Consider the following 18,890-nt stretch of genomic DNA (forward strand, 5'->3'; position numbering starts at 1 on the left):
ATTTTACGAGTAGTGTGGGTTGCTGGGGTGATAAGAAAGGGAGTTAGGAATGTGGCTTTAGCTGCACTCTGGCACTTGTAATGTAGCTACCATCCAATCTGTTCACTAGTATTTACCCCTTCGATGCCTGCTGTCTTCGGCAAAGCCTCAGTATTTTTCTTTGTAATCCCAGAGCCTTTAACAGCACTTGAATGAAGGTCACTCACTCAAGAATCATTCACTACTTCACATTTTTGCCCAGGGTCACCTCCAGCCTTGAAAAATGAAAGAAAATGATGTTGAAATCCCCAGTTCTATTTGGCCGGCTTCCCTTATTAAGAAGCCCACTTTGCCGTAAGAATGAAAGAAAGAGACCTAGAGGACAATACGAGGAAGGGGACACCTGCTAGAACCCCTGATTTCTGATGATTAGAATTAACAATCCTTTGTCAAGTAATTATGCCAACCGTTAGTCTCTTAAAAAAACAAAACAAAACAAAACAGGAAATGGCAAAATCTAAGATCTGGGCCGTCCAGATGTGGTATGCAGTTTTTGTTGTCTGTCGGCTTTTGGTCGCTTTTTTTAAAAATTCACAGCCAACTGACCATGACATACAGCTCAGATTTGACAAGTTTCCAGTATTGTGCTAACATGTCTCAATAATGTATGAGAACTTGAATCATTTCGATCTAGTGTTTGTGTGTGATCCTGGGAACCCCAGGAATTAATACAGACCAAAAACTGAACTTGTCTTTTAAAAGCTCAACTCACTTCTGCATTTTATTTATATGCAGCCTGCAGTGCCTGATAGGATATGCAAAGCTGATACATAACATCAGGGGTGAGTGAGTAGAGCCTTCGTTTTGACAAATTTTCCCTTAGATCTGTTGAAATGCCACTGAAAGCCATTCAACTTACTCCGATTGCTTGACGTGTGTAGTTTTTCCAAGAATACATCCATTCTGTAAAAAGAGAAAATTCTCCTGGAGACCCCGTCCTTCACCCACTTTATAACCCCGCTCCTGGCGCAGGTCAGGTGTTGATTACACACTTTCATCCAGTTGTAGGTAAGAGTAGTATGTTGACTGGTTAGGAAACCAATGAATGTTAGCTATTGAAAGATTTGTACCCCTGTCTGTAGTGTCCACTTCCAAAATTCTAGGGTTTGGGTTTTTTTTTAAAGCGGCTGATACCCACTGTATTTCATTTGAAAAAAAGAAATGACCAAGTAGAGATATCGAATTAGAAATAAAAATGGACTTGAGTTTGCAAGGAGAGCTATACGGTATCTGTCTTTGGACGTCTCTTTGAGAATAAAAATGTGTTATCTGTACATAATAGAGCCTAAATACTTGTTGAATGAATAAATAAAAGTCGGAGGTATTTAAACAATTAATTGCATGAATGAAAAATGCATGTAAATGTTTAACATTCTTATTCTGAACTGTTTGATTATTTTAACTCGCCCCACTCCCTTCCCACCTTGGTCAACAAGTTTCTATTGTGAATTCCATTAGTGGGTTTTCTTATGTCGGAGCAATTATGTGTGCATATAACATCTCAGAACCAAAGCTTGGCTCCATGAAAGAACAAATACAACAAGTGTACTTTTCTGTATATTTTCAAATATAATTTTTAAAAGTATAGTAAGAAAAATAAGTTCCTAGAAATGTACCTAACGAGAGATCTGTGAGACCTTTATGTAAAAAATGGAAGAACTTGGGGCGCCTGGGTGGCGCAGTCGGTTGGGCGTCCGGCTTCAGCCAGGTCACGATCTCGCGGTCCGTGAGTTCGAGCCCCGCGTCGGGTTCTGGGCTGATGGCTCAGAGCCTGGAGCCTGTTTCCGATTCTGTGTCTCCCTCTCTCTCTGCCCCTCCCCCGTTCATGCTCTGTCTCTCTCTGTCCCAAAAATAAATAAACGTTGAAAAAACAAAAATTTAAAATTAAAAAAAAATAAAAAAAATTAAAAAAAAAATGGAAGAACTTTATAACTTTATCGAGAGATACATCTAAAAGATCTAGACAAATAGGGGTGGGTAAAAGATGTCCATTCTTCCAAATACAGGTCCAGTACAATCCCAATCAAAATCCAGCATGTTTTTGGGGAACTTGGGTTGATTCTAAAATTTCTATAGAAGAAAGATCCAGAAGTAGCCAAAAGAATGCTGAAGAAAAAAACAGGTAGAAGGATTTAGAGATGTTATTTATATTGTTATAAAGCCACAGTATTTTAGGCATTATGATTTTGGCAATACAAGTAAGCAACTAGACCAGCAAAGCAGTAGTTCTGAAATAAGCCCTTGTTTATATAGAAACCTGCTGTGTGACAGAGCCGAACTGCAAATTAGTGGAAAGAATAAATTTATAAATGATACTGGCATAATAGGTTTTCCTTATGGGAAAAAAATGAAAAATAGATCCCTGCCTTACAGCATGCATAGTCATTTCAAATGGATCAAGGGCTTAAATGTGAAATCCAAATTTTAAGTTTTTTTTAAACATAATATAGAATATCTTCATGCCCTTGGGGTAGGGAAACAAGACACAAAAATCATTACACCATAATGAGATATATATTAGAGCATCATATTTAAGAACTTCTGCCTGTCAAGAGAGAGACTGAAAATAAATCATAATACAAAATAGACATAAGGATTATATATGGGGAATATATGAAAAGCTCCAACAAATTTGTAAGAATATAATTCTATACATAATTCTATAATTCCATAGGAAAATGGGCAAAATGCATGAATAAGTTTTTCATAGGGAAGGGAATGAGAATGGCCAACAAACATATGAAAATATGCTTAGCCTCATTAGTAATTAGGAAAATACAAATTTAAACCACAAAAAGTACCATTTCCTACCCAGAATAGCTATAATTAAAATACAGTATCCGGTGTCGGCCATAATATGGAGCAAAGTGAATTCTCACATACTGTGGGTAGAGTGTAAATGGGTACAGTTACTCCGGAAAAAAAAAAAAATGTTCATGTGCATGATGAAATCCCAGCAGTTCCAATTCAGCTGAATCCAAGGCGAAACATGACATAAGGACCACGGTACAACATTGCTTGTAATAGAGGGGAAGTGGAAACAGTCTAAAACTCCCAACAGGAAAGCATATGAATATACCGCAAAGTATCCAATGAAACACTGTCCGTCCGCGCAAACAATTACACTGCGTAGTTAGCAAAAGAACGTAGAGGAATCTCACAAACATAACATTGAATGGGAAAAGGCACAGATGGCTGAAGTACCTCTGGCCCCTAAACCCTCTCTCACCTGTGGCTGGTAGGAACAGTAAAGAGTCTGTTTTGCAAGTAAGTTTAATAAAATATGCCAGATGAGGTTTCATTGGCCCTAGGGGTTCTGCTTGGGCCATGTGCCTGTTCGTGAACCAACCACCGTCATCGGGGCTGAAACATGATGAACAGCTTAGCCTAGTTAATGTCATTCAGGTCACAGGAGCTGGGAGGAGGGCAAAGGAGATGAAAATGCCCATGTGGTTGCTACAAGGAGGGTAGGTAGGTGTTGGGCTTCTAAAAACAGCAGCTGCTATTACTCCTCCCACTTTCAGCAACCAGTTGAAGAAGGTCGGACTACCCTAGCTGTTGTTACTTGCTTATGGTCTGTGCACTCAAAAAAGAGCGGGTAAAAGCAAGAAAGGGGTTTTTATGTTGCACGGACCTAGAGTCACAAGTTACCTCCCGTTCTCAAATCAGACTGGACAGATGTGGAATGGCACTCCAGGGTGGAGGGTCTGGGGCAGAAGCAGAACTCTACTCCAGATACAGGGATCTCCTTTGGATTTACATGATCTAACAGCACATCCCTCGAAAATACTCACTTTGTTTTTGTCCATTTGACCATCTGTGTTACTGATCTAAATACTCTCTAGGGAGAGGGAGCGGTGGGGGGAAAAAGGGAAGACTTTCTTGACACTAATGGGAGGAACTTTGGAAGATTTGCCCTTTGTTGGCATTATTACTATTAACTACATTATGGTCTACACTGGTCTGCAGCCCTGTGGTTTCTGGTAGCCCCTTATGTGTATTTTCACCCTTTGTTTCTTCTGTGAAGTTCATGTGTTGCACCCAAGAAATAAAGATTAGAAATTTTGTGCTTATGATCAGATCTCAGGGGCTCCTGTATTTCAAATAGTTGACATCGTAGGGAAAATGTTTATGCTTTGGGTCTTTGTAGAGTCATCATCATAAGTACAAGTGTTTTATCAGACAGGACTTTAAATTGTTCCTTGTTGAAGCCACGCTTACTCAGACCATTAAAAGCCACTTTTGCTAGTCACTGGGTATTACGGTTCTGCAAAGCTAACAGGCCTTTTATTGTGTCCCACATATAAAGAGCAATTTTTGTTAGTGTTCATTCTGTCTAACTAGAATTGATTATGTTGTTATCAGGGCATTTAGCGTTTAGTCTGCACACCGTGTTTAAAATTAAAGGTAAAGTTACTTTAGACACGGTAGTCAAAAGGACATGGTGACATATTTTGGACTTCTGTCTCCTTTTTATAAGACCAGTCGCGACATCTTATTTATTTTTATTCTCAAACTCACATCACTTGTATTTTGCTTTATTTTAAACATGAACTTGAACGTATTCCAGCCTATAAGTTTAGCATTGTTCTTTGACCAAAAGCAATAAAACGTGACCGGTTTCAGCATGATTCAGTGAAGTGCCGTCAGCATTTTCTTTTCACAAATCCAACATCAATGGCTATTTATATACATTTCCCCAACATTTAAAAGTGTAATGATGTGTTTCAGGGTTTTTTTTAAATATCAAATTCTATTTGTTTCTAATGCCCTGAGTGGATTTTGCACTTATGGCCGGATAATCAAATATTCTTAATGGTTTTTTTTTTTTCTAAAAATATTATCTTGAATTTATACCCTGAGGTCCTCAAGTATTCACCTATAAATAAGCATCTCTGATTGTAAAAGTCTCTTGCTGTTCTCATATTCCTTTAATGGTAGTCACCATCCATAGACTAAAAACTAAAAATACATTGGTTTACCTCATGTTGAATTTCCTGGCTAAGTAGTGCTTTTTTTCCTTTTCTAAAAAAAGTACATTTGTACTTTTCATCATTTCTCATGAGGAAACCATTGTCCTAAATATTTCCTTAAGTGTGTTCTATGTACATTCTTTGCTATAAGCATCATTTTTCTAAATATGATCTATCTTCAGATCTGTTTTCATTTGTGACTGGTCATTGCTGCAAATGGACAAAAAACATTGCATTTTATGTGTTGTGCTTTCAAATAATCTTGTGGCACCTTTACTGTTTCCGATAGATGTTTTTTTAGACATTTCTCTTGAGTTTTCTGGGTGTTCAACCTTGTCACCCAGTGATGGTGGTCATTTGGCCTGTTCAATTCCTTTCATTTTGCACTGTGAGCATATTTTGTTATTGACTTCTTAACAAAAATGTTGTCTGTTGTTTTCAGATCTTTTTAAAAACTGTGGTCTGTGATCTTTCTATTTCTAGATTACTGAGAGGCTGGCAGATATAGGTGCTGAGTTTGACCCTGCTCTCTGAGCATCTTTGAACGTATGAATATGCATTGATCTCTTATGACCTATTGATAGAGCACAAGAAATCTATTTCAATAACATTTCTAAAATAAGCCCAATTTCTATTATTGTGTCACTATCTTCATATACTAGAAATTGAGTGTTCTGAGCCCTTGATTTAGTACTCCTCTGTGTTATTTTTCTAAGTTAAACAAGCTTCTTCTCTCTTTGTGTCTTCTCAAGTTTGGTCATCAGGCTTGTACTAGCTTCACCCAAAAAACTAGGGATCCTCATCTGTTCTGTATCCTCAAAGCTTTCTATGTAGTTTGGAAATTATTTACTCCTTGCAGTAAACCCTTATCAGTTTTGTAGCTTTTATATTTCTGGTTCCGTTTTAATAATTAAGTGCCATCTGAGAAAACTGTTTGTATTGAGATGTTAAATTATTCACAATGATATTTTTATGTAACACTCAGTTCTTAATCACTTCCATGTCAGTGATATATTCCTTTAGTAATTCTTTTTTTTTTAATTTTTTTTAACATTTATTTATTTTTGAGACAGAGAGAGACAGAGCATGAACGGGGGAGGGGCAGAGAGAGAGGGAGACACAGAATCGGAAGCAGGCTCCAGGCTCTGAGCCATCCGCCCAGAGCCTGACACGGGGCTCAAACTCACGGACCGCGAGATCGTGACCTGAGCTGAAGTCGGACGCTCAACCGACTGAGCCACCCAGGCGCCCCTCCTTTAGTAATTCTAATTTCATGTTGGATTTTAAGATGAGATTATTGCCTGAAATCCGTCTATGAGTTATTTCATTCTGTAATGAACCAGTGTCTGCTTTTTAAATATCTAAATCACAAATTCCTGCTTTATGTTTATTTCTGCCTTTTTCATCTTCTATTTATTTATTACTATTTTCAAACTTAACTAAGTTTAAATACATATTTCCTTTCTTTGTTCTGTCCAATTTAAAAACAAAAACAAACAAACAATAAAACCCCACAACCAGTCACTGGTGCCATAAGGAAAACCACATTTTTTATGCCTCATAGACAAAGTAAAATTGGCTCACTTTCACTATCTATCCTATTCACTTCCCAGTTGTTTTTTTTGTTTTGTTTTGGTTTGGTTTTTTTATAACAGGATCTAGGACTTCTGACTTAGATGGAGCTAATCATTAAAGTTTTTTTAGATGGATGCCTTTTCAAAAATGTTTAGTTTTCACTCTATTTGGACTGTTTTTAGGATAATTAGCATACTTCAGTCCCTGTTTGCCTGCTCGTAACACTTTCCACCAGTGCTACTGTGACTACTTTGTCGCTCTTAGCTTTTTATTTTGATGCGTCCCTCTCAGTCAACTGGAATATTTTGAAGTTTTTATCGTGAAGATATCCAGCTGATAAATTCCTAAGCACATTTGGTTTGTCCTTTAAAACTCTATAGGGGCGCCTGGGTGGCGCAGTCGGTTAAGCGTCCGACTTCAGCCAGGTCACGATCTCACGGTCCGTGAGTTCGAGCCCCGCGTCGGGCTCTGGGCTGATGGCTCAGAGCCTGGAGCCTGTTTCCGATTCTGTGTCTCCCTCTCTCTCTGCCCCTCCCCCGTTCATGCTCTGTCTCTCTCTGTCCCAAAAATAAATAAACGTTGAAAAAAAAAAAATTTTAAAACTCTATAGACATGGGGGCGCCTGGGTGGTTCCGTCAGTTGGGCGTCTGACTTCGGCTCAGGTCAGGATCTTGCAGTTTGTGAGTTCGAGCCCCGCGTCGGGCCCTGTGCTGACATCTCAGGGCCTGGAGCCTGCTTCGGATTCTGTGCCTCCCCCTCTCTCTGCCCCTAACCCACTCGCATTCTGTCTCTGACTCTCTCGCTCTCAAAAATAACTAGATTTAAAACACACACACACACACACACACACACACACACACACACACACCTCTACAGACACAGAAATGTCTGTGGTTCCTTCTTTTCAAAAATAGTGACCAGGAAAAAAGCCACCCCAAATTTCACCAGATGTAAATATCACCTCTGTGAATTTCCATCCCCATCCCAACTACTTTGCAGAGATGGAAAGTGAGAGGAATCATGGGATATAGCCATGGAGAGGAACTCAGGGATAGAGTGGCCACAGCCTTCGAAAGTTGTTCGTCCTGTGGACGACTTGTACTTCAGAGATAGGGACACTGTGGCCGAGACTGAGGAGAACCATCCATTCTCCTCCTGCCCCTCAGGGTTTCATCTCTCCTGCAGGAAGGGGACATTCTTCCCGGCTTCTGGCAGGTCATTGAACTTAGTTTTTAGTGCTAGTTAAAGTTCACATCTTTAATTTTATGAGTACTTTAAGGGAAAGGGAAAATCAAGGATGGAACATCAGTAACTTTCCTAATACCATATCTTCTAAGTTTTTGTTTTTTAATCAAATCGTTATGCTTATTGGGATAGGTCTAGCATAGACCAGTAGCATAGATGTGGCATTTTCCTCAGAAAATGCTGGCTTTTTGCTGCCCGTGTTCCTTCTGCCACTTAGAATTAGCCCTGCTGTTTCATCCCTGTTCTGCCAAGATAATTCTGGAAAAGCAATAAGAAGTTCATTTTTGTGTCTCCTCTACAGGTGAAGACGGTTATTGGGAGTCTGAGTGCAGACACTGGAAAAGCTTCACCTGTAAAAGTGAGCTATCTTCTTTTTTTTGCTACTCGAGTATGAAACATGCTACAAAATTAATATATTCATAATTTAGGTTTGTTAGGTTCTTTTGTATAAGTACTCTGTAGGCAAAATTGTTCTTGCTTTTAACTATTTTGTAAGCCAGAGTAACAAGTGTGGTCACCACAGGATAAAGTATGAAAGGAAATGCATACTTTACACACACACACACACACACACACACACACACACACGAAGAATAAGAATGGAGTCCGGGAGAGTAACTATTGTTAACTATTGTGTGACTCCGTTCGAAGTCACTTCTTCCCATTGGCCTGCAGCTGTTAATGAGTTGGCCTTTTAGGTTATTTTAAACGCCTTTTATGGGCTAGAAAAGCTCTCTTTGTCCTTTTGACTTTGAGTTTTTCTGGAAGGTTTTAAATCTCAATCTACCTTTGTGGCGGTAGTATTTGAAAAACCACAAAGAATGCTAAAAGGGAAGGAAGGAAGGAGTATGCCTTTTTTTTTTTTCTTTTTTCAGTTCTAGACAGTTATTTTACCCTGCTTCTTTCCTAAGTACTTGATCATTCTCTACCCACATGATAAGCTATATGTCAGGACCCGGAATGCTGATGTTGCTCGATGCCATATCAAGTGCTTACCAGAACGCTAGGAATAGGTGAAGACACTCAGTGCGCTAAGCATTGCGTTATCATTTTTAACTCGTCAGTTTAGACTTTCAGTGTTACATCAGGCCTCTTTCTTTCTTTCTTTTTTTTTTTTTTTAACCAAACAGTAAAATAAAAGACAAAATTAAAAGCGTAAATGCGGGGCGCCTGGGTGGCGCAGTCGGTTAAGCGTCCGACTTCAGCCAGGTCGCGATCTCGCGGTCCGTGAGTTCGAGCCCCGCGTCGGGCTCTGGGCTGATGGCTCAGAGCCTGGAGCCTGTTTCCGATTCTGTGTCTCCCTCTCTCTCTCTGCCCCTCCCCCGTTCATGCTCTGTCTCTCTCTGTCCCAAAAATAAATAAGCGTTGAAAAAAAAAAAAAAATTAAAAAAAAAAAAAAAGATAAAAGCGTAAATGCAGCCCTGGGTTAGAGTTTTGTTGCCTTTAACTAGCAAAATAAGAATGCTTTATTGGAATCATAAATATTTGATACACTGCATTATTCTTCTTGAAGTACTCAAAGTGATTACGAAGACAAATGGTATTTTAATGGAGTCAAGATGACTTTGCTGTGTCAGAGTTCAGAATTCATCAGTGTTTTGTTAACTGGTAAAAACAATGGTTTTCTTGCCGCCGATCTTCATTGCTGGCCACAAAGTCCCAGAAGTTCCTTTGCCTAACTTACGGTAGGACGCTGAAGAGTTTAAAAATCAAGAGTCGGTAGTCCAGAGCTGACTTATTTCTTAGGCACGGTGCCCGGATCCCTGATACTTTTAAAGGCCCGTGAAAATGTCTTCATTTTAATTTCTTTTTCAAAGCAGGAGATAAGTGAATGCAATGGTGAATATAGGATAATGAAGCTTGGGCTGGATGACGTTTTTCTTTGTAACAACGCGGTTGTAAAGTGTAACTTTTGGCGTTTCTTATGGAGGAAGGGGCCAGAGTGCCCACAGAAGTCTGAGTCACCGTCAGGCGCCCTCTGCGTATGTGAGACCCCGTCACTCGAATGCATTTTTCTTTCTTTTTTGGGAGAGAAGTAATTATTTCTGTTTTAGAAATGATCGTCTTCTCTGTGAATGAGTCCACGGACTCGTCTGCTCATCAGTGAGAGAGACACGGTTGTCGCTGCAGAGAAAAGTAACGTGTTGTTAGGCGTAGGAGCTGTGACTATCGGTGCTGTTTCTCTGGAATAAAATCCATATTTTTCCCTCCAGAGACCCACCGATACTCTGTTAGCTTTATAACATGACACAGAAAAATAAGGAAAGGGAAAGCAAGACCTGACTCCGGAAATTGTGGTCTGTGTCGGACAAGCGTTTTGCCCAAGGAGTGTGTGTTCCCGAGCCTGGTGGCTCAGCCGGCCTCCTTGCTGCCACGGGAGTCTAGAATTTTCCTCCTTCCGTAGCCGCTCATGTCTGTTACCAGGTGCACACCATTCTCAATGGCCGTGACGGATCTGGTTTTGTTTGTGTCTGAAGCCCGGATCTGGTTTTAGAGAAAATAATTCTGTTAGTCTTCAACGGTACTGACTATATAAATTGTGTCTAGAATACCTCCTGAAAGTCACTTGTTGATTTTAAAGTAAGCGCATTGCATGTCTGGAGAACTTTTTTTTTTTTTTCAAAATAGGCAACTCGCTCAAAGATAAACTACCTGAGAGCTAGGATCTTTGTCTCTTTTGTTCGTTGCTATTTTGTTCGAGAAAAAGCCAGACGTAAAAAAGAAGCTCAAATATTTGCCCAAAGAATGAATGGGCTCACGTCCTCCTTTAGAAAAACCGTATTCTGAAATTGCTTTGGGCGTGTAAGCGGACTGCTAGCCCTCTCCTCCTTAGACCGGCAAGCATCCGGGCATGCACACACAAAAATAGACATTGCACGTTAATATAAAATTGTCATCTACCAGACTGTTACCCGCCAACTACATAAGAGCTGTCCTCTCTACATGAGCAAGCCAGTGTAGAGGGGGGGTACCACTTCATCAGATGAAGTCAGGAAAGCAAGGGAATTCTAGAGAAAGGTGCCCCTCGCCCCAGCTATTGGAAACGTAAATCTAGAGGTGTAAACAGAATCAACTGACTTTAATTAATAGCACTTGGTTAGGTGGTCCTGGTTTACTGAAAAACCAGAGGACCGTGGCCCTATTTCGCATGGTTTGTTGACTCGAGGAGAACTGGAGTGCGTTATTTTTCTGTCCACGTGCCATGAGTGTGCGCATGTGTGTGTGAGAGAGAGAGAGAGAGAGATTCAGCTTCAAGACTACATTTTAAAGCAGCCCCCCCAAATATATGCATTACACACACCCACGTGTACATTTTCTTTCTTTTTTTTTTTTTAAGATTTGAATGTTTATGTATTTATTTTGAGAGAGAGAGAGAACAAGCAGGGGAGGTACAGAGAGAGAGAATCGCAAGCAGTTTCCGCACCGTCAGCACAGAGCTTGATGTGGGGCTTGAACCCATGCAGTGCAAGATCACGATCTGAATCGAAATCAAGAGTCGGATGCTTAACCGATTGAGCCTTCCAGGCGCCCCCGTAATTTTTTTTTTTTCCTGAACAAACTTGCCCCTGCATTTGATTCTCATTGTGTTCTTGTCCAGGGTCCCACCCGCCCTCTGATGAAGGTATGTTGGGACAGAGCTGCCGTTAGGAGTGCACAGTTTGGAGCTGCCCAAAGAGCAGAAAGATGCCAACTAAATATTCTAACGCCTGCACCAGGCACCGGGGTGCTTGAGTGTCCTGACCTTTACTGCTCGTGCTAGCAGTTTCCAAGCCCCTTCTGAGGTCAAGTGGGGGTGCAGGATAGTGGGGCGGTTTCTAGCGAAGATCCTGAAGACTAGACGTGGTGTGTCTCGTGTGCCAGATTTGCCATCGCTAAGCGCTGCCGTGATGGCTCCTGAGGGGCCTGCAGGGGGGTCGCGCTCTTCTCTGGAGGGTAGGCATCCCTCGTGTCTCCCGTCCCCACACGATGACTCTTACTGCCCTTACGTGAGCAGGTGCATGATGCACATGCATTGAACCCAGGTCACCAGCTGCTTCTGTGGTACCTCCAAAGGGTACAGTCCTGGAGCTGAGGGCTTTGTGGGATTGAATATTGAGGCTTATTACCCCCAGGACTTACAAACAATACAATGCAGGCATGCTCGGGGAGGGATCAGCTGTTTAGTCCTTCCGTGTCCTGCGGGTGTCCTCGCGACCGTGTTTCCAAGGCCCTGTAAGAGTGTTACTCAGGCTGATAGATTTGTTGGATGGCAGCTAATAGAAGGCTCACCAGTGGCTGCAGCGTAAATGATTCGCACTGCGAATAAATAACTTGTTGTATTGAACTATACACTGCTAATCATATAACCATCCAGTGGAACTCTTGGCCCAGTGCTGGAGGACAGGGCTTCACGCAGGATGGGATCTTTAAAAAGTCATCGAGATGCTTTCCTTCTGCTTCGTCCACTGCAAAATCCCCTGGGTATCTCTTGACGTGCGCTGTCATAAAAATGATTTTTTTTAGTGTGTCATCAAAGATTAAAGGTGTTAGAGCTAAATATAGTGGTTACAAAAACATAGCACAAAATCACAGCACTCAGAAAGGTGTACAGATTTGACTCTGCCCAAGCATTGGGCATCTCTCCTCCATTAAAAAGTATCTCCTGGGGCGCCTGGGTGGCTCAGTCGGTTAAGCGTCCGACTTCAGCTCGGGTCACGATCTCATGGTCTGTGAGTTCGAGCCCCGCGTCGGGCTCTGGGCTGATGGCTCACAGCCTGGAGCCTGCTTCCGATTCTGTGTCTCCTTCTCTCTCTGCCCCTCCCCCATTCATGCTCTGTGTCTCTCTGTCTCAAAAATAAATAAAAAAAAAAAACGTTAAAAAAAAAAGTATCTCCTATTGGGGCGCCTGGGTGACTCAGTCTGTTGAGTGTCTGACTTTGGCTCAGGTCACGATCTCGCGGTTCATGGGTTTGAGTCCCGCATCGGGCTCTGTGCTGACAGCTCGGAGCCTGGAGCCTGCTTCAGATTCTGTGTCTCCCTCTCTCTCTGCCCTTCCCCTGCTCATATTCTGTCTCTCTGAAAAATAAACATTAAAAAAAAAAAGTATCTCCTATTAAGGAGTTGTTGAGATCGGCTGCACCGGCAGCGTGAAATGTGCCCCACACGATGGGACTATACACTTAAAAATGGCTAAGATGGCAAATTTTGTCATGTGTATTTTACCACGATCAAAAATTTCAAAATATTTTTTGAAAGTATCGCCAGAAGCTTGCATAGCTTAAGCTGGGGTAGAGATTAAGGGGTGAGGAGAGAGTGGAGGGGGAAGCCTTTCTCGCTGCAGATCTGTGTCATTAGGGAAAGGTATGACAGGGTCCCCAGCTATTCTTGAGAAAAAAAAAAAAAAAACGATATTAGTTTAAAAAAAAAAAGTCCTTGTTTTCTCATGAAAGGATGACCTTTGGAACGAGGAACTGGTTGCTGTTCCTGGCATGGAGCATTAGGGGATTCTCAGGACAGTATGACCTCAATTTTGTGGAATTATGGCAATAGGTTTCCGTCAAAAACAAGGAGGGGGTGGGGGTGGGGGGCTTCACGGTGAAATAGCTGGGGATGGAGCAAGTTGATGAGTTCCTCTTTCTACAGAGCCTTTACCATGCTGCTCTAAGTTCCATGTCTTCAAGGAGGTGCTATGGGCAGGCTTCCTCAAACTTGAGCCTGGACCGTCTCCCCACAGCCTCCACCTGGCCCGGCCTTATAGGGTTTTTTTTTTTTAACCTGTTAACCGTGTTGTTCTGTGGAAGGTAGTTTGGTGAATACAGACGCAAGGCCAAGTGTGGGAACACAAACATAGAAATTGCTTGTAGAAAGAAACAGAGAAACAACTGAAGCCAGAATGGTGACCTGTCCCCGTAGGAGGAGCTTGGAGAGCGGACGCTTCTGGACCACAAAGCCCTGCACGCCAGCTCGGGGCGCCCCATCTCCATACCCAGTAACGGGGCCAGGCCTCGCGTCTGCTCATTAGAGATCCCTCACCTTCAGCGTTCCCCTCAGAGCGACCCGAAGGTTCCGTGTCTGAAACTTGTGGAGCACCTTGAAAGCATTTAGCTAAGCCACTGGCTCAAGGATCGGCAAAGATGATGTTCGGTCATCTGAAATTCTAATGTGGAAGAAGGTTGCCTTAGATCTTTCACTATTAACCTACGTCCAGTCTAGTAACATGTGATAGATTCCGATGGGCTCCTTATGTGAACACATTTCCTGGAAGTGGCGTAAAATTCCTTAGCCCAAGTCGTAATTGATACATTGTTAAAGGTGATCTGTTTCAGGATCGTTTCGTAAGGGAGGGCGTACTTTGTATGAAACGTGAAGTACAAAGCACCCCGCATTGTGAAGGGTACCAAGGCGAGAAGAAAAGGCTTCTGCCCTTGGAGAAGTTCTAAGACACAACTAACAAATAACCTTTCTGTGAAGCAGTATGTGATAAAGAGTGGCATCAGAAAGGTATTTTACCGAAGAGCTTAGAAATGTGATCCGAAGAGACGTACTTCCCGTATAAATTGTTCACTTCTGGGGGGCTCCGTCAGTTGAGCGTCCGACTTCGGCTCAGGTCGTGATCGCACAGCTCATGAGTTCGAGCCCCGCGTCGGGCTCTGTGCTGACGGCTCAGAGCCTGGAGCCTGCTTCAGATTCTGTGTCTCCCTCTCTCTCTGCCCCTAACCCACTCGCATTCTGTCTCTGTCTCTCTCAAAAATAAATAAACAATAAAAAAAATTTTTTTTTAAGTTGTTCACTTTGGTATGTTCTCTGTCTTTGAAAATGATGCTTCTTTTTTGTTGGTTGAGTGTGAAGTTCTCGGTTAAGTCCAAACTGTGTAATTGTTATTCACATCATCAGTATCCTTACTTTTTTCCCACTTTTTTCCCCTGTCGTGTTCTGAGGGCTGTTTTAGAGCTCTCACTGTGTTAGTGAATTGTCAGCGTTTCCTTTTAATTCTGTCAGCTTTTCCTTTCTGTGTTTCAAAGCTATGCTTTACATACATTAAGGTTCACAAGTTGTTCACTTATCATACAGCGAGGTGCAGGTAATTGTTGTATTTGAGAAACCAGATGGAGTATCATATCCCCATGAAGGATGGGGTCACGCAGGATTATTGGAGGTTTCATGCTCTTAACACCTGCAGCTGAAAATCTACCTAGGATGGGCCCACCAGGGGCTTGCCCGGGGAACATCTAATGGGCACGGAAAAGCTGTCACCTAAAATGTCAGAAGAACCAGATGCGCCCAGTGGTGCCGGGTCTGCTTTCAACAGCTGTAGGTAATGAATCCAGTGTCTGGAACAGACAACTAGTTTTAATATTTGAGACACTTGTAGAAGCCCTGGGCCAGACTCACCAGGCTTAAGAAGTCAGAATTATCCACCATGGCCGGCAGTCATCAAGGCCTGCGTTCATGCGGACTGCGTAATGCTGCTCTCACCATCACCTCTGCCTCGGCCCCTTTCTTCCCGTTCCAGACCCCAGGCATCTCGCTTTCAATTGCATTTGCCAAGGTCCGCGTGCTGTTAGAAGTGTGTGTTTTATTGCCCGACACCGTCATGGCTGTTCTGGGCCATAAGGGAAGCCTGTTCTGGAGGAAGATTACATTCGCGATAAAGACTTTTTACAGTTAAGTTGAGCATTAAAGCAATCATTGTGTTTTAAAATTGAAAGACACAGAGTTGCAATTGCTCTTAAGTCCTGCATTAAGTAGAGTATTTTCTTTTAATATTCTTTGTCTTAAAAAAAGAAAAAAAGTGGAGTCTGGCTTCTTAAAATGTTGTAACTTCATATATATTCCTTTGATTTCTAAAGCGTGGTCATTCAGAGGAAAACAGAGTGGACCAATTTCACAGGTCCTCGTAGATGGAATATGGGAGTCGCCAGGCTCTTAGCCAGATGACCGACACATCGTGTTTCTCTGCTTTCCCTTTTATTTCTAAGCCCTCTGCCTCAGCACTGACTCTCTTTCCTGGGTGTTTCCAGTTGGGGAGCTCCCAGTCACCTCCAAGGTCACTTATTCCTCCAACTCACTTCTAAATCCTATTTGAGGAGATGAAGATATTTTTGTGCGTGCTTCTCATTTTAAATGCACGTTTGACATTTCTTTCCCTCCTCGCCGCCCCCTCCCCGTCCCCCAATACCTCATTTGTCACCAGATGTCACGAAATTTTCCTCACCATCTGTTTCATCCTTCTTTTCCATTTCCACGGCCCTTCATAAAGGGAAACGCTGATCACTTGAGTATTTATCACACACCGTGCACTACATTTAGCCCTTGAACCACACAGGTTTGAACAGCACGGGCCCATGTCCACATGGAGTTTTTTTCACTAAATACAGTACAGCCCTGTAAATGTATTTGCCTTATGATTTCCTTAATAAGATTTTCTTTCCTCTAGCTTACTTTATTGTAAAAAGAGGGTGCGCTTTTTGGGGGGGGGGCTTTTTTGGCGACTCATGTACCCTGGAACCCATGCCCCCACGATTCGACCGCATTAAAGAGCCTGAAGAAGATTTTATTGTAAGACTACAGTATATAATACATGTATACGATATATGTTAATCGACTGCTTATGTTATCTGTAAGTCTTCTGGTCAACAGTAGGCTATTGGTAGCTAAGTTTTGAGGGGAGTCCAAAGTTACATACCAATTTTCAGCTGCATCGGGGGCGGGTCAAGGGCACTGACCCTCACGTTGTTCAAGGGTCAGCTGTCTGTACTTTTTCTCACTTAATTCTTTTAGCTTTGTGCAGTTATTATCATGAATTGAACTTCCCATGTTAGGACACTGAAACTCTCAGAAATTTAAGTCATTGCCCAAAGTCACAAAATTAGTAATTAAAAAAAAATTTTTTTTAATGTTTATTTATTATGGACAGACAGAGACAGAGCATGAGCAGGGGAGGGGCAGAGAGAGAAGGAGACACAGAATCCGAAGCAGGCTCCAGGCTCTGAGCTGTCAGCACAGAGCCCGACGCGGGGCTTGAACTCACGGACCATGAGATCATGACCTGAGCCAAAGTCGGACGCTTAACCGACTGAGCCACCAAGGCGCCCCCAAATTAGCAATTTTTGAAATAGGACAAGTATAAACACCTGGGTACGACCCCAAGTCTAATATCTTCTTTGCTTCTGTGACATGTGAAATGCCACCCACAGCCTGGCTATACTGCGAGCCTGTGTTGCCACCTTGGGGCGGAAGGACCAGATTCTCTTTCTCTCGTTTTTCTGAACTTGCAAACCTCCTGCTGCTTCTGCCCACCAGCCTGGTCTGTGCAACGTCTTGGGTTAATTATGTCGGGTGTCTGGTCTAAAATTCACAATGACTTGTTGCTTGCTCTGTAAAATCTGACCTTTCTAAACATGTCATCTTTAAGTCAACTCTTCCAGAAAACTGTGTTTTGTACCACTCAGAACCCTCTCCATTCCTTGGAGTTGGTCTGCAAGAAACACAGGGGGCTCTGGGGTCAGCGGGACCTGGGTGCGTATCTCTCCTTCTCTCTTCCCTGGGACCTCGGGCAAGTGTTTTGCCAATTTCATCTGTGAAATCACGGCCGTAAACTCACTTCAGTTTAACTGTGAGTCTAGAGAGTGCGTGTTCAGTGCCAACTGTAGTGAGAGAGCCTGGCCCCTGGCAGGCTCTCAAACGGAGCTGGAGGGTAGTAGCAGTAACACTATTATCTGGACCTTATCTCTCCTTTTAAACTCAGTTCAAATTCCTCCTCCTGTTTAAATTACTCTGAACTGATTTTATCTGCCTGCTCCTCAAAGCTGCGGTATCAGTTAAACTGCGAACAATGCATTTAGCAATTTTAATTATGTGACGCTGCCTTGCGATCTTAAAAATGCGTCTTGAGATGCCTTCTCGAGAGCTGTTAATTCCTGCTCTAATGGACTGAGGTCATTCAAAGGCTGAACTAGGTCTTACGCATCGTATCTAGGCTGGTGCCTGATACATAACTATTCACAAACTTTTTTGATACGTGATTAAGAAATTTCGCATACATTCATAAGAAATCAATACGCTGAATTGGTTTGAAATATAGAGATATTTACACCCAGGTAGGTGCCTCTATCGTACATGATTAGCCCAAATTTCTTTGTCCCCAGTTCTGAATGTGAAGACTATTGCAGAGTAAATTTTAAAACTCCAAGACATTTCATTATCCAATATTTCTTTTAAAAAATTTTTTTAATGTCTGTTTTTGAGAGACAGAGAGAGACAGAGAACAAGCAAGGGAGGGGCAGAAAGAGAGACACACACAGAATCTGCAGCAGGTTTCAGGCTCCGAGCTGTCAGCACAGAGCCCGATGCGGGGCTCGAACCCACAAATGGTGAGAGCAGACCTGAGCCGAAGTCGGACACCCGACAGACTGAGCCACCCAGGTGCCCCTAAAACTGTCTATCAAACCCTTAAAACATGGATGTATATGCGGTCATTTGTTTTTCTTGGGATAACTCCAGATTGGGAAGTATTCTGATTTTCCTCGTAACTGTTATTTTCCAGGCTTAATTTTTTTTTTTTTTTTTTTCTCGTGCAGCCCTCCACTTTTCTCCTTTGCCTCTTCAGTCCAATCATTTTTTTCTCCCCTCCCCCAACCAGGTTTTCCCTCAGGAGAGTCTGCTGGAGAGGACACCACGGCTCTTGATGCCTGAGGAAAAGTCTTAGAGATGAAAATGTAGCGGCCCTTTTAAGCTGAAGGCACGGCTTGGTTCCTTACGGGCCTTTTAGCTTTACTTAACCACTCCTTATTTACAGCAGAGTTTTAAAACTCCACACTTTATCTCTCATTTTAACTGGAGGATCGGAGCCCCTCTCTAGACAATGTAAGGATTGTTGAAAGAAACATCATTTGAAGCAACTTGCAGGCAAGGTGTGTGTTTCATCCTGAAGTCTTGCACAAAGACTGTTTCTAAGCAAAAAAATATATATGACCAGTTTGAGCAATCTGTGGCCTACGTAGAAGAAGTTATTGGTGGAAATATTTACTTGGGGCAAAGGAAGTCTCCTTGGTCCGCTGGATCTAAAAAGTTGTAAAA

The 18,890-nt window shown here is 42.3% G+C and overlaps 1 protein-coding gene across 2 annotated transcripts in view; it reads left to right on the plus strand.

Moving 5' to 3' along the window:
* Positions 1-18,890, plus strand: part of PLEKHG1 (pleckstrin homology and RhoGEF domain containing G1) — a 237,615-nt gene that overhangs the window by 48,713 nt on the left and 170,012 nt on the right. The window contains exon 2 of one of the 2 annotated variants that reach the window (XM_045500019.1): positions 8,134-8,190. The exons of the other annotated variant lie outside the window; for it this stretch is intronic. The gene's annotated coding sequence lies outside the window, so the exon portion shown is untranslated. The remainder of the gene's footprint in view (positions 1-8,133; positions 8,191-18,890) is intronic. 2 annotated transcript variants of the gene reach the window in all.

Source organism: Leopardus geoffroyi, chromosome B2 (assembly GCF_018350155.1).
Source record: "Leopardus geoffroyi isolate Oge1 chromosome B2, O.geoffroyi_Oge1_pat1.0, whole genome shotgun sequence".
NCBI lineage: Eukaryota > Metazoa > Chordata > Mammalia > Carnivora > Felidae > Leopardus > Leopardus geoffroyi.